The following is a 13,702-nucleotide window of genomic DNA, read 5'->3' on the forward strand; positions in this document are numbered from 1 at the left end:
GGCCCTTAGGAACAGGCTTGGACCTTCACCCCAATCTACATCCCTGGGGATATCTGAGGGGCAAAACTGACCATTTCAGTAACGATGCCTAGGGATCAGCTGGTTACGGGTCATTCATTAATCTCGGTACACAGGGCTAAAGTCCAGCTGGTGGGGGCCCACCCCCACCCCAGCCCAGTACAAAGCAAACTAATTTTATGATATACAAAGCTGCTCCATGAGGGACTTTTGTGGTGACTGTACCTTGCCTTTATCTGCATACTCTACCATTTCCTGTCTAAATTATATAGTATTTACATAGCACAAACCTAGCCAAAGACAGTGCCTTATTCCAGTCACACAGTACTACATAAGTATAGCAGGACTTTTCTGCTACATTGCTCATGACACTAGCAACAGTAGCTCACTTTAGGGTTATTTGCTCTCTTCCTGTGCTCTTGTCATAGGACTTTTACCCAAACAAAATTTCAGTTATGCAACATGGCGTAATCTCAGGCCTTTTCATTTAACAATCATAATGGGAAATGCCAAAAATAACGTGAGATTATGCTTGCGTAAATTAAATTCCACCCTAGCCTAAATGAGATCCAATTGTGGTGTTATTCTAACTATTCTTATTCATGTTATTTCTATTTGTTGTGGGTATGTATGTTTTGTAGTTTTTATGACTCTTTGATGGTCTTTCTGCTGTGTAGCACTGTAGTGTTTACATTTTTAGATTACATTATTGCTTTTGTCTTTTAGTTTCTTTTTGTGAATGTGTAATTGGGGCGTGTCCTGAATTATCATGGTGTTTGTGATGCAAGTTCCTATGACAGAATAAAAGTCATTGCCCATCTGAATTACATTAGTGGCAGTTAGAACACAGTCAAATAGTGTGGCGAAGGGCCTATCTGACTTTAGTATTACTGTAAATAAACTCCTTGGGAATTGTTATTGGCTTAAGCATCTCACACGTTCAGTAGCCAACAAATAAGGCTAGAATGTGAGCAGGGGCTAAACCGCACTGGAGAGTGCTGACCCAGGGGGTGCTGAACCCGGTAAGCAAAACAAACAAAGCCTCCCTACCCATTTTCAAAGGCATGCAAATGGTCTTTTAAAGACCTGTGAAAAACTTGCCCAGCCAAGACCACAGCTGCTCGAGCTGCAGCATCCCAAGCATAGACACACACAAGATGGGGGGGAGAGGGGCAGAGCCATAAGGGCATTTCACACATAATAATAGGCAATTGGAATCAGATCACAGGGCATGTGCAGGACCATTACACGTAGCACTTTCACGCTAATGGCTCAGCGAAACACACAAGGGAGAGAGGACATTCTTTTGTTCCCTCTTCCCTCCAGACGTGTCCCCCTCACTCTAAATTCTGGGGGGGGGAATATCCCCCGCGTCCCCCACACTTCCTACGCCCATGTGTACAAGATGAGCCATCAAAAATGTGAGCATAGGAAAAAGAGGTTGCATTATTGAAGGCTTCCTCGAAAGATTTTGAAAACAGAAATAGAGGAAATAACCTACACCTCTATTGTCTTCAAGAAGGATTGGAAAAATTGTTCCTATTTCCTTTTTTACTTCTTTTTTATCTCAGCTGGTGGGCATATCTTCCTCCACACATTTAAATATTCAGAGAGCTCATCGTCTAGGTCCAGCTCTCTTTCATCATATTTGCCACCCAGACCCAGGGGACTCATCTGTTTTTTCTGGAATTTACTGACTTACTGAAAGCCCTCAGTGCAGTGAAGTCTAAAAAGCAACTTTTATGCAAAGAATCAAGCTGTTCATCTCACATGATGTCTCAAGAGCTATAGTTGCAATGCGAAAAGAGTTCCTGGACCTTCTTCCTCAATTACATTCTTTGGGTGACAGCTTTCGCCTATTCCACCCTTGACTCTTCAAAGTAAACTTTCAGAATAAAACCTTGTTCTTCGCTGCTCCTGTGGATCTGTGTGAACTTCTTAGTTTTCATTCTTTCAGCTCCATGGAGAATTGAGCTTCCTCATTGAGATGCCTGTTTTTGTACTTTATGCTTACTCCTGCATATTATCTTAGTTTTTAGTGTTATTTTTCAATTGCACAGTCTCATGCTAATTGTAATTTTTTGCAGTTACTGATTAAACTTCTTTTTTCAGGTTCCTTGCTGTTTTATCCAGTCATTTACCTTGTTCCGTCCGTCTGTCGATGCGTTCTCCCTTGCTGTGCCATCTTTCCCTGGCCTTTTATCGACTCTTCCCTCATGTCATCGTCATCAGGTATGTTTTTACAGTCATCATTGCTTGACATATACTTGTCTCTCCTTTTGATCTTCTCCTTTCTTTCTGCTCCTTTTCTTACCTCTGACCTATCTTTATTCTTGTTTCTTTCTTTCTTCTTTTTCATTTTCTTATTGTTTCTTATAGTTCCTATCTTAAAAGACCAACTATGTGTATATATTTCTATTTGTTGTTCCAGTCATAGTTATCCCTTGAAAATTGAAGGAGTAATTAATCCTATAAAGAGGCAGAGAATTTCATCTCATTTGGCTAAATATTCTCTTGACCTCGTTCTTCTCCAAGAAACTAATCTTTCTGAACTTGAGGCTTTAAAACTCAAACATGGCGGGGTGGGTTGTGTTTTTGTTTGTCCTTCCTTAAATGCGGAAAATTGCATTATTCTTCTTTGTCATAAGAATTTGAAATTGGTAACCGTTACTCAAGAATCTGTCACAAGAGGCAGATGGCTTTTTGTTAGGTTAAATGTTAATAATACCTATTTGTAATATTTATGGCCCCACTCAAATTGAAAACTCATTTAGGCATGAGATTCCTAAAAGTATGTGCAATATGTTGATGACTTCTTTTTTTATTTGGGTGGTGTTAGAAATGGGGGTCTCTAGTTGGCAGAGGTAGGTACCTTTGTCCGAGTAGGGACCCTTCTAGTCAGGGTAAGGGGTGTACACACTCTAGATACCCCCTGTGTACCTTTGCATGAGCAGACAGGCTTATCCCAAATGCAATGTGCAAAGTATTTGTACTCAAAACACATAGTAATACAGTAATAACATATATGGACACAACACCAATTTAGAAAAATAAATTATCTCAATCTAAACTCAACAAGACCAAAATGGCCAAAATCCAACATATATGTATTAACAAAATGACTTTGCAAAGGTTTCAAGCAACTTGTACATTGAAAACTATGGATCCATGATTCTACACAAAGTACCTGTAGATGAGCCAACAATTCACAAGGCAAAGCGGCCGCAGAGGAGGAATGCGTTGAGAAACAAAGATATGAGTTAGTACCTAAGTCCTTGATGAGCCAATGCCATAGTTCTGCTGCACACAGGAGAAGTGATGCATCAAATCTGGACTGTAGAGGTAAGTGAAGAATCGACTCCAAGATGGTTTTGGTCCCTAAAATACAGATGGAGAGAATCCACCACCTGGACGTCCCATAGTTTCAGGGAAAGATTCCCTATTTGAAGCTCTCTCGCAGCTTTCTCAACGCGGACTGGTAGCTTCTCATTGCGAGCGTTCATGAGCATACGCGACCACTCGCAATGAGAAACCTGACCTCTCCTCGTGATCGGCAACTAGATGTTGCTGATCGCGACTGAGGAAAAAGTCTCGCTGGGATGTCATTTTGCTTGCTCGCGGTCGCCAACTTGATGTTGAGGACTGCGGGCAAGCAAAAAATGACTGCTGCACTATGCTACGCGTGTTTGCACTGTGCTACGTGCAATTCACGTAGCGCTAAGTAGCGCAAACTTTGAAAACTACGCGTGCGTAGCGTAGTGCTTTGCTCAGGCTTACTGATGATCACATTAACGGGAGGCCAACTGTGCACCACACTATACAAGAAACCCGCGGACTGCAATAGTCTTCTTCTGTACAGTAGTCACCACCCCAAAGCACAAAGAGACAATCTGCTATTCTGGCAGTTTCTGCGGCTACAACGTAACTGTAGTACTGTCGCTGATTATGACATTAAGGCTGACCAATTAGAGGCTGCGTGATTAACCTTCACAAAGCATCAACATAGCAAAAAAGCAGGCCCGCAAGAAAAACAGAGAGGCACAGCTAGAGCAGAACCAAAGAAGCACTACAGACACCTCATGTGTGTTACCACTTGCCCCCCTGACTCTAACAAAATCCGAAAGATCATTAAGAAACATTAGGGCATTCTGCAAAAGGGTGGACTAAAACTACCACCACCACGATTCGCATTTACATGCACCAGGAACATGAAAGACACACTTGTCCATATCAGACCACCATACAGCACCCAAGCTGACCAACGACCAGTTGTGGAGACTTCCTCCGGTGACAGGCCATTTCCCATGTGGGTCGTGCACCATATGTGCCCTTACTGAATCTACCAAGGAAATCCATTTGTCCCCATTTTAAATGGGTCCAAAAAATACCTACAAATTGCAACACAAGCAAGTGCATTCACACCTTCACGTGTCCTTGCAACCTACGCTACATAGGTATGACCACTAGGATGGCCAAGACAGGAACTATGGAACATCGGAGCAACATTCATTGTCACAAGCTCAACACTAAGCTTTGTTCACATTTTTCAAAGGGCCATACACCAGACAGTCTTAAAAGGACAATCGTAGAGGCACACCCACACATGAGCAAACACACCTTCCTCAGGAAGGAACAATACTTTTCATATTTCCTGTGACAAAAATGGTCTGAATGAAGATATCCCATGAAACGAACATATTAGAAAGTACATCACCTACAGTTTTGTACAACCATGAGCCAGGATGTCATAACCCTCATTCACAACACCCCTAATGTTTTTCTGAATAGTTTCCACCCCACCACTGGCAACCAAGTATGATGTATCTCACACCTGCATGGGACCATGGTAAATCATATTTTTGATCCAGCAACACATTAGAGGTTAGGATAACACTAGCTAGAGATGGATCTAGATTTTTTCTGCCTCTCATTTGCATTGCCTCTCCCTACCTCCCCGGTGGTTGAAGTTGTACAAACTGCAATGAACGGCATGATACAACTCTTATTCTCACCGACTGCATTCCCATATGCATACTTGTCACTTCTTAATGTGCAACCTTCGATGTTACACCTGAACTCTTCATTCTCCCCATGACCATTAGCTAGTACATATGGCCACTCACCAGGAACACCTTCTCCAAGGGTTTTATTGCAGGTTTGCACGCCTGGAGAGCCGTCCCCTTTTGCATGCAGTCATGTGACCCCCCTCTACTGGGATAGTGCCACTTTGACAATTCCCTGGCCCAGTGATACTCCCTGCTGTTGCAGACCTGCCAGTCCAGAGGTAGCATACCTAGGTCTCACCTTTGCATGTGCCACACTCCCTTTTTTGATTCATGCTGAGTCTACCAACGGTTGCCACGGTTCTCCAATCCCATCATGTTTTAATCTGGCTGCTGCTGAATTGTGAGTACCTGAGTAACTGACACACCACCGAGATGCCTCTTGGCGCGACCGTGCTCTTTTCCTACACTGGCACTCTACCACTTGGAAACCCTGCTGCCTTAATAAAATCTTATGATGACACTTTATGACAATTTAGGACTTTTAATATTATTACTACCCTCCGCCAGTCTTTCAAAGGGACTAGTGAGCCGTACAAATTGGATGAGTTATTGCTGCAAGCTAACCATGGTGGTTGTTTTAACCACCACATTTATTTCAGACCTTTGATATGCCAAACATTTGCCACATTGTTTCTTCCTTTCCCCAGCGCTTGCCATCTATGAGTTCTACTAAACACCTTAGCATGTAACCTATGCATGTTGTTTCCCCAGAGGCTGCTTTTAATGTTGTTCCATATGATTTATGTTGTTATCATTTCCATTTTCTCTTTTAGGTCGGTCTGCTAATAAGGTACCTCATTGCTAGGTTACTTAAGTGTTTGGGTTACACTTGACACTAGCACTGGAACCAAACACTGTGTAGATAGCAGATTTTTGGTCCTGGAGAATTCCCACATGATCTTCTTGACACACTGGACAAGAAAAATGTCGACCTCTATCCCGCACCCACCACTGTCCATTACCTCATTGGTGACTTACCTTTCTGATTTTAATTGGGACCCGTGGAATTGCTAATGAAATTTCAATTTATTTAAGTGTCCTTGTTTCTTTTTATTGAAATATCTTCTTCTCATAAATATTCTTCTTGATGTTCTTCATTCATTACCAAATGCTTGCCTCCTCAAAATCACTTTTTTGTTCAATCCTTACTTCTATCCCTAAAGCTTCACCTATATATCGACTTCTATGTTCTTTGTAGTCTGTCAGATCCAAAACTAAGTTAAAAGTGCAACCGGAATCGGATTTGGAGTGTACCTGGACTATTTTATTTTGGAATAAGATTTGGGATAAACTATACAAAACTTCCAGAACAGCTTCTTCTTCTCAGTCTTTGTTGTTTTTCTATCATAGGCTATATCTTAGCCTTTCCACACTAGCTAGATCCCCCATGAGCTTATCTGCTAAATGTTTGCCCTGTGATCACCAAATTGATGATCTTATGCATTTGCTGTTCCACTGCCTCCTACAGCTTCTTTATGGGAAAATGTTTGGTCTCAGTAATCTTTAATTTTGCACTTAAGTTGCCCACTAACTCCTCTGATACTTTTTTGGGGGTAGTATTTCTAAAGACATCCAGTCACCATATAGTAATTTACGGTTCTTAGATCTTATGCTAACTCATGCTTTTCAGCAAATTTCTATCAATTGGAAATGTTAATCAAATATTTCCTATAAAGCGTGGTGGAATAATGTATGTCATTACCATAGATTAGACACTGCATATACCTCTTTCTATTGTCCGTCTGTTAATAGAGATTTACATTGGTTACCTCAGACTTCTTAAATGTTGTAGCTCATAAATCTCCTATTTGTACTTCTTCTGAAATGTTGAACGGCCATGATTACTCAACTTGTCTGCCATATGCACTACTATGCTCATCCTTGTATGGTTCTTTCTGTTATATTGTATCGCTATATTATTCTTAGTTAATGTTTTACACTGCTGTTAACTTGGTCTTCCTTTATGCATCCCCCCTTCTGCCCTCTCCATTTTTCCCCATTATATTTCAAATATGTTAAACAGCTTCAACTCTTTATGATATTTTGCTGATTGCATTCTTTTTTTTGTCCTCATTTTCGTGATCTTAATGGTTATAGCTAACAAGGTCACCTCATATTGTTGGGGTCCCTCGTAGGGAGGAGGTAGAAACCATGTCATAGTAAATCAACACCATCTTTGAGTTTATGTGATATTAGGCCAGCACATAGGGACTCAAGAGTTTATCAATCGCGTAGTTTAAATTATTGGACATCCCTTCCTACCCTACCTAATACTATTGTCCCAAAGTTTCCACTGCTTATTACGCCTACTCCCGCCTCTGGACCTATCCAGATTCCTAAACGTATCTACTGCCCGAACTCATTTCTCCACTGGTGGAGGAGATGGAAGGATCTAGTTTATACACACCTCACGTCTGGCAAGCAATATAAATGTGAACAAAAGATGTTTCTGATTTTTAGTTAAAATAGTGTTAAGGTCATCACCGACCATAATACCAAAAATAATAACAAAGGCTTGATGCCTTGATGCTGACATTTAAAGTCTTGTTGATTATCTTACCAACATTATACCAAAATGCATCAAGGTGTGGACAAGCATAAAATGTATGGATGTCGTTAGCCTTTTCCTCGCCGCACTTCGCACTTAGGGCATTTTTCATCTCCTGGTTACTCATTTTGGAGAGTTTCTCAGGTGTCCAATAGGATCTGTGTAAAGTAAACAAATGATTTTTCCGAAGGGGTGCAGAAATTATAATGTGCCATACAAAAGTGCAGGATACTTGCCAGAGGTGCTTTAAATCTTGAGCCGGAAAAACCCTTCCTCCGTAAGAGGTCTGGAGTGTCGAAATCTTCTTCATTCTTCTCCACAAAAGACCAGTACCACTTTGAAACTTCTTTACGCATTGACTCTTTGTTTATTTCTTGCTCTAAGTTCCCAATGTAGTCTAATGTTATTTATTGGCGTCTTGACCAGCTAACCAGCTGGTAGTATAGAACCTAGAGATTTCGTTGTTAGTAGTTCTATTTGCTAAAAAGTCACAAGGTATTAACTTCCCATTTTCCGGAAGGTCTCCCAATTTGTCGATCCCTGCTTTTTTCAATGAAGCTGATAATAAGTCTTTCATACATTCAGGAGTTCCAGGAGAGTTCCAGATTGGTGCTTGGGGGCTATAATTTGGGAAGTGCCATATCTTCCTTATTTCTGACCATAGTTTAAACGCTGCTCTTGGTACCTTTAATTTTATTTTTTTAAGTATATTTGATGGCCAAATTTGTAGACGCAGTGGTCGTAGTTAATAATTGCTCTCCAATAGGTAGGGTAGGTCTTATAACTTCGAAAGAGGTGTCTTACGTTTTTAAAGTGAAATGCTTTGTAGTACATAATAAGATCTGGGCTAGCTATTCCTCCTCTGTTTTTCTTCTGTCGAACTTTACTCCAAGCTATCCTAACACCTTTAGTGGCCCAAACAAAGGTATTAATTTCACTCTGAGTCTTTTTTATGCATGATAAATTAAATTCCAAGGGAATTGCATTAAAGACAAAAGTAAACTTTGAAAGGAGGCTTATTTTTCTCACATTAGATCTCCCCAAAAAAGAGAGGGACAAACAGCTTCATGATTTTAATAGTTTTCTCATCTCTTTATCCTTTAGCTCTAGATTGACTTGAGCAATTTTGTCAATATTTTTTATAACATGGATCCCAAGATATTCAATTCTGTTTCGAGATTCTATCAGTGGCCTATGCGTATTCCAGTGCATAACCTCAGTTTTTTATGATTAATTTGATATCCCGAGATTTTCCCAAACTCTGTTAACATATGTGTTATGCAGCTGGAGGACTTATTTAGATTGTTTGTATAAATCATTAAATCATCTGCATACAATGCCACTTTTAGATTCCAGCCATTAAAACTAAAAGGGGAAATTTCTCCGAAAGACCTGATCATGTTGGCTAGGGGTTCTATGTATAAGTTAAAGAGATTGGGAGAGAGCGGGCACCCCTGTCTGGTGCCTCTTTAAATAAGGAACCCTTTTGATACATATCCATTGATAAGTATTTTGGCTATAGGAGTTGAGTAAATATTTGCAATCATCCTAGAGAAATTATGGCCTAAGTTGTTATGTTGAATGACTTTTTGCAGGTAAGCCCAGTTTATGCGGTCGAAAGCTTTGGCTGCGTTGAAAGTAAAGACTGCTAGAGGGACCTTTTCATGAGCTGCAATATCTATGGCTACAATCAGTTGGTGGGTAAGTTTCTCCCCCTTATAAAGCCCTTCTGATCTTTGTGAATCAATTTAACAGAAAATGAACCCAATCTTTTTGCCAACAGCTGTGTAAAAATGTTATAGTCTGTATTGAGAAGCGAAATGGGCCTATATGACTCACGGTGCAGGAGGTCTTTACCCGGTTTTAGAATCAGGCTAATAACTGCTTCATTCCAGGATTTGGGGAACGGGGAGTCGTCTGGAAAAATGGTGTTAAAAAGATCTACTAGTTTAGGGGCCAGGAGTTCCTTTAGGGCTAAGTAAAGCTCATTTGGAAGTGCATCAAGGCCAGCAGCCTTTCCTCTTTTCAAGCCATTAAGTACCTCTAGAACCTCCTTCAAGGTAAAAGCTAAGTTTAATACCTTACAGGAGTCAGCATCAATCTTGGGGAGTTGTAGATTTTTTAAGAAAGAGTCTATAACTATAGGTGAAGTCGAGAGGTCATCTTCGTAAAATGTTTGGAAAAAATGTATGAAGGCTTCTTCAATGTCCGCTCTTTCTTCAACTTTTTCTGTACCATTATCCTTTTAAATAGTTGAGATTTTATTTCTGTTAGACTCAGTTTTGAGCTTTCAAGCTAAAAGTTTCCCACTGTTTTCACCATATTCATAATTTGCAAGGGAACTAGCTTTCCACCTCTTCATTACTCTTTCCTCCAAGTATAAAGTTAACTCCAATATTATTTTTTAATATTTCCTCCTTCAAGTTGTTTTGCTCTTCCTCAGAAACTCTGGCATCTAAGCTCTCTTGTTTTCATAATATTTCAGACTCCAACTTAGTTATGTTAATTCTTTTCTCTTTATTTTTGCCTGCGGCTATACCTATTAATGCTCCTCTAAGAACAGCCTTATAGGCATCCTACATGATTGTATTAGTGACTTCTCCCCCAATATTATCTAAGAAATAGTTTACTGTTGTTGCTCTTAGTCTGTCAAAAACCTGTTGATCCAGCAGGAGGTTGGGATCAACTGTCCATCTTCTATTCCCCTGTACTTGCTTAAGATCTATGTCTAATAAAACTAAAGAGTGATCTGAGAGATGCTTTTTTTTACACTGATAGTTAGCAGTTTATCAATCAAAAAGAAATCTATTCTTGAGGCATGACCATATTTATGATTCCTATACATGAATTTGTTCAGGTGGTCTCCTCTTAGCTTCCAAATGTCAATTAGGCCCAGATCGTCTTTAACTTTACTCAAACACTCTTGCATTCTAGGGAGATTTATGGCTCTGCCAGGAGGGTGTCTATCTTTTTTGGGGTCTAATAAGATGTTAAAATCGCCATTAATAATTGCTCGTAAAGGAACTGAAGTGGGGCAGGGTCATCCAGATTGGGGCCATAGTATCCTACGACCGAGAGGGAGATGCCCCCCACTTTTAAGTTAGCTATTGCCCATCTCCCTCTAGAATCCGCAGCTTCTCCTATTAATGTCAGAGTAGGTGATTCTTTTATAATTATTGATACGCCTTTGATGTTACAGGATTGGTTAGTGCACACACTCTCTCCCACCCATTGCTCATATTTTATAGCTTCAAGCCTTCTTGAGAAGATGAGTTTCTTGCAAAATAATTAAATCACACTTCATTAATTTTAAATATTCAAAAATCCTTCTCCGCCTTCCCCTAGTTCTTAAACCATTCACATTCCATGTCACAATTTTTAGCTCCCCCATTAAAGGTAGTTTTTTTGCCTTTAATTGTAAAATGACCTTGTTTACTAATAATCTTACATTTTTTTAAAGTGCAAAGAAGCAAAAGAGTAAAAGTCTTGACCTTACCCCCACCCTGGAGAAACCTCCCTGTCATCATTGGGCAATCCCTTATTGCCCAGTTTGAGAACCACAATCGTGAGAGATTTAACTGAGAGTCCTAACTCTCAGAGTTACTTCTTACTGGCTGTTTTCATATGTTCTAAGAGCAGCTCAAATTCTTTCGGGTATCTGTTGTTATGAGTCTTATTATTCCACATTATTCGTAGAAGGGCTGGGAATTTCATTTGGACAGTAGCCCCTTCGGCCCTAAGTTCTGGTATAAATTTTCCTAAGGTCCATTGCCTATCAGTTGTTGCCTTCGAGATGTCAGAGCGAATTTTGTAGTTATATCCGTCCTTCGTGAGGATGCCAGAATTCAGCGCCTTGCTCAGAATGGTTTCTTTTACAGAGTATGAATTGAAATTAACAAGCACTCTGTAAGGGTTTTTTCTGTCTTTGTTCAATCTAAAAGGGTCTCTGTGGAGCCTTTGGATATCTTCATTTACATTGTTTTCATCCATTTCGGGGATAAAGTCTTTTAAGAGTTTTCCTATAAAGGATCTTAAATTCTGGCCTTTTTGGCCTTCCGGTATGTTTAGCAGTCGTAAGTTATTTCTTCTAGAATTATTTTCCAGAATCTCAACTTTATCCCTTAGTTCTTTTTCTGACTGTGTTAATTTGTCAATATCGCTCTGACATGACCTCACTTCTTTGCTTACTTGCTCCAAGGCAGTTTCAACCACAGCCACTCTGTCCACTAATGCGTTAACCGTGACTTCTAAAGCCTCACAGGTGGCCTGCATTTTCTCTTGGTTTTTCTCAGGTTTTGCAAAATCAATGTTCATCTCCTTCAAGAGAGAGCCCACCAAGTCACCATTATGCTTCGGGGGGATTTCCAAACCTTGTTGTGTATTGTAATCTTGTTTTGGTGTCTCCTTGCCATCCATGTCTTCAACAGGATTCCCATCATCATTATCCACATCTTTTGTCATTAGAACTTGGAATCTATTCGGGGACTCCGTTATCATTGATGTCAAAGACATTTTTAATAGATCCTGCCCATACCCGTTCTCTACTATGAGAGGCCTTTATGTTGGAATTGACTTTTTTTGTACTTTAAAAAAAGAACGCTATGAAGGGATCACTTTCAAATTATATCCCTTCTTCAATTGCTCTTTTTTTGCTGTTTTGGCAGCTCTAGTTGAGATCACCGCAGCTGATGCTCCTTTCCCCTTCTGGACCCTTTGTCCCCTAATATTATATTTCTTTGGGCTATCCTGCAATGTGTAGATTTCTTCCTCTAGTTCTGGTCGTTCCAGTTGTATTTCAGATGCTTTTCCTAATAAAGAGGTTACTTTCATTAGGATCAATGACCGTTAGTTCTGATATTTCCCCCTTCTCAGGAAGGAATACTGGCTCGGCTGGGGCCGGGGCTTTCTGTAAGGGGGACAATTCAGGCCCTTGTGTTCCAGAGACTGAATTAGAAATAGGGAGAGCCTTTTTTTTTCCATGACCTTTTTTCTTGTTTGAATTCATACAGGCAGTAATTATTCCTCCATTATCAACATCAAATTGGAAGTTAATCTTATGGTCCCATTCACAATTATACTTCGTTTCCAAATTCAAGTTTAAACAATTCTCCCCTTCACCACCGGGGGGGAGTACATGATTAGAAATCAACCTTAAACCCCCTAAGGATATCGGAATAACATATGAGGCTTTAGGGAAGGGCACCCTAAAACTTACTCTGTTTGAAGCTCCTTGGAGGTGTCGAAATATTGTTGCTGCCTCAGCCCAAAAGCCGACTTTTTTGTGAAGCCTTGCAGCGCTGGATAGCCGCCCTCAAGCAGGGCACTCTTCCTGTACGGGGCAACACAACTGGTTTTGTCTCCACACCGCCTCTGTACTGATGTACTTGGCAGCTCTGAGCAGAGTCGCCGCCCAGCCGTTCCGTGCAGAGCCTCCACCTGCTTTTCCCACACCGCCGCTGCTCCCTCCAGAACATAAGCTCCCGGTCCGCCCCCGGTAAGAGGAAAAAGCCTTCCAAGTTCCTAATTTTCCATCAAGCCGGGATTACTTTAAGTTAAAAGCCAAGTTTTCGAGTCATTTTCTTTCTACAGTTGCGGAGCTCGCGACCGTGGCGTCAGCCGGCCGCCATGTTCTCCCCCGTGTCCGTTGATTGCATTCTTACAGTATATACAAGTTCCTAGATATTGACTATGTTATGTTAGCATTTTATTTCTCAATAAAGTTACTTTACCTTGAAAGAATATCGGCTTGCAGTGACCTGTGTAATTGACATATAGGATAAATTACGACTTGACTTACATTATAAGGCTATTGTAAGTCACAAAGGAGCTCCTTGATAAGGTCAAAGACATCCACAATGACCTGCAATAACCGTTTAACATATGACATTCTATTATTTATAATACATGGTCACACCATCACCCTTTCCACCCTTGTCACAGACTGCCTAAATCCTCAGGGACAGATTTGTTAAGGTTTTGCGTCGCCCTTGCGCCAGGCAAGGGGACACATGGGTGACTCAAAACCTGAGTCAGATTTATCAAGCCATGCTAGGATACCTTGTGTGGCCCT

At 40.6% G+C, this 13,702-nt stretch overlaps 1 long non-coding RNA gene across 1 annotated transcript in view; it reads left to right on the forward strand.

Moving 5' to 3' along the window:
- The window catches only part of LOC144826315 (uncharacterized), a 184,401-nt gene that overhangs the window by 51,640 nt on the left and 119,059 nt on the right, over window positions 1–13,702 (forward strand). The window contains exon 2 of the long non-coding RNA XR_013609783.1: window positions 2,131–2,250. This is a non-coding gene — a long non-coding RNA (uncharacterized LOC144826315). The remainder of the gene's footprint in view (window positions 1–2,130; window positions 2,251–13,702) is intronic.

This window comes from Lissotriton helveticus, chromosome 3_2, assembly GCF_964261635.1.
Source record: "Lissotriton helveticus chromosome 3_2, aLisHel1.1, whole genome shotgun sequence".
NCBI classification, from domain to species: domain Eukaryota; kingdom Metazoa; phylum Chordata; class Amphibia; order Caudata; family Salamandridae; genus Lissotriton; species Lissotriton helveticus.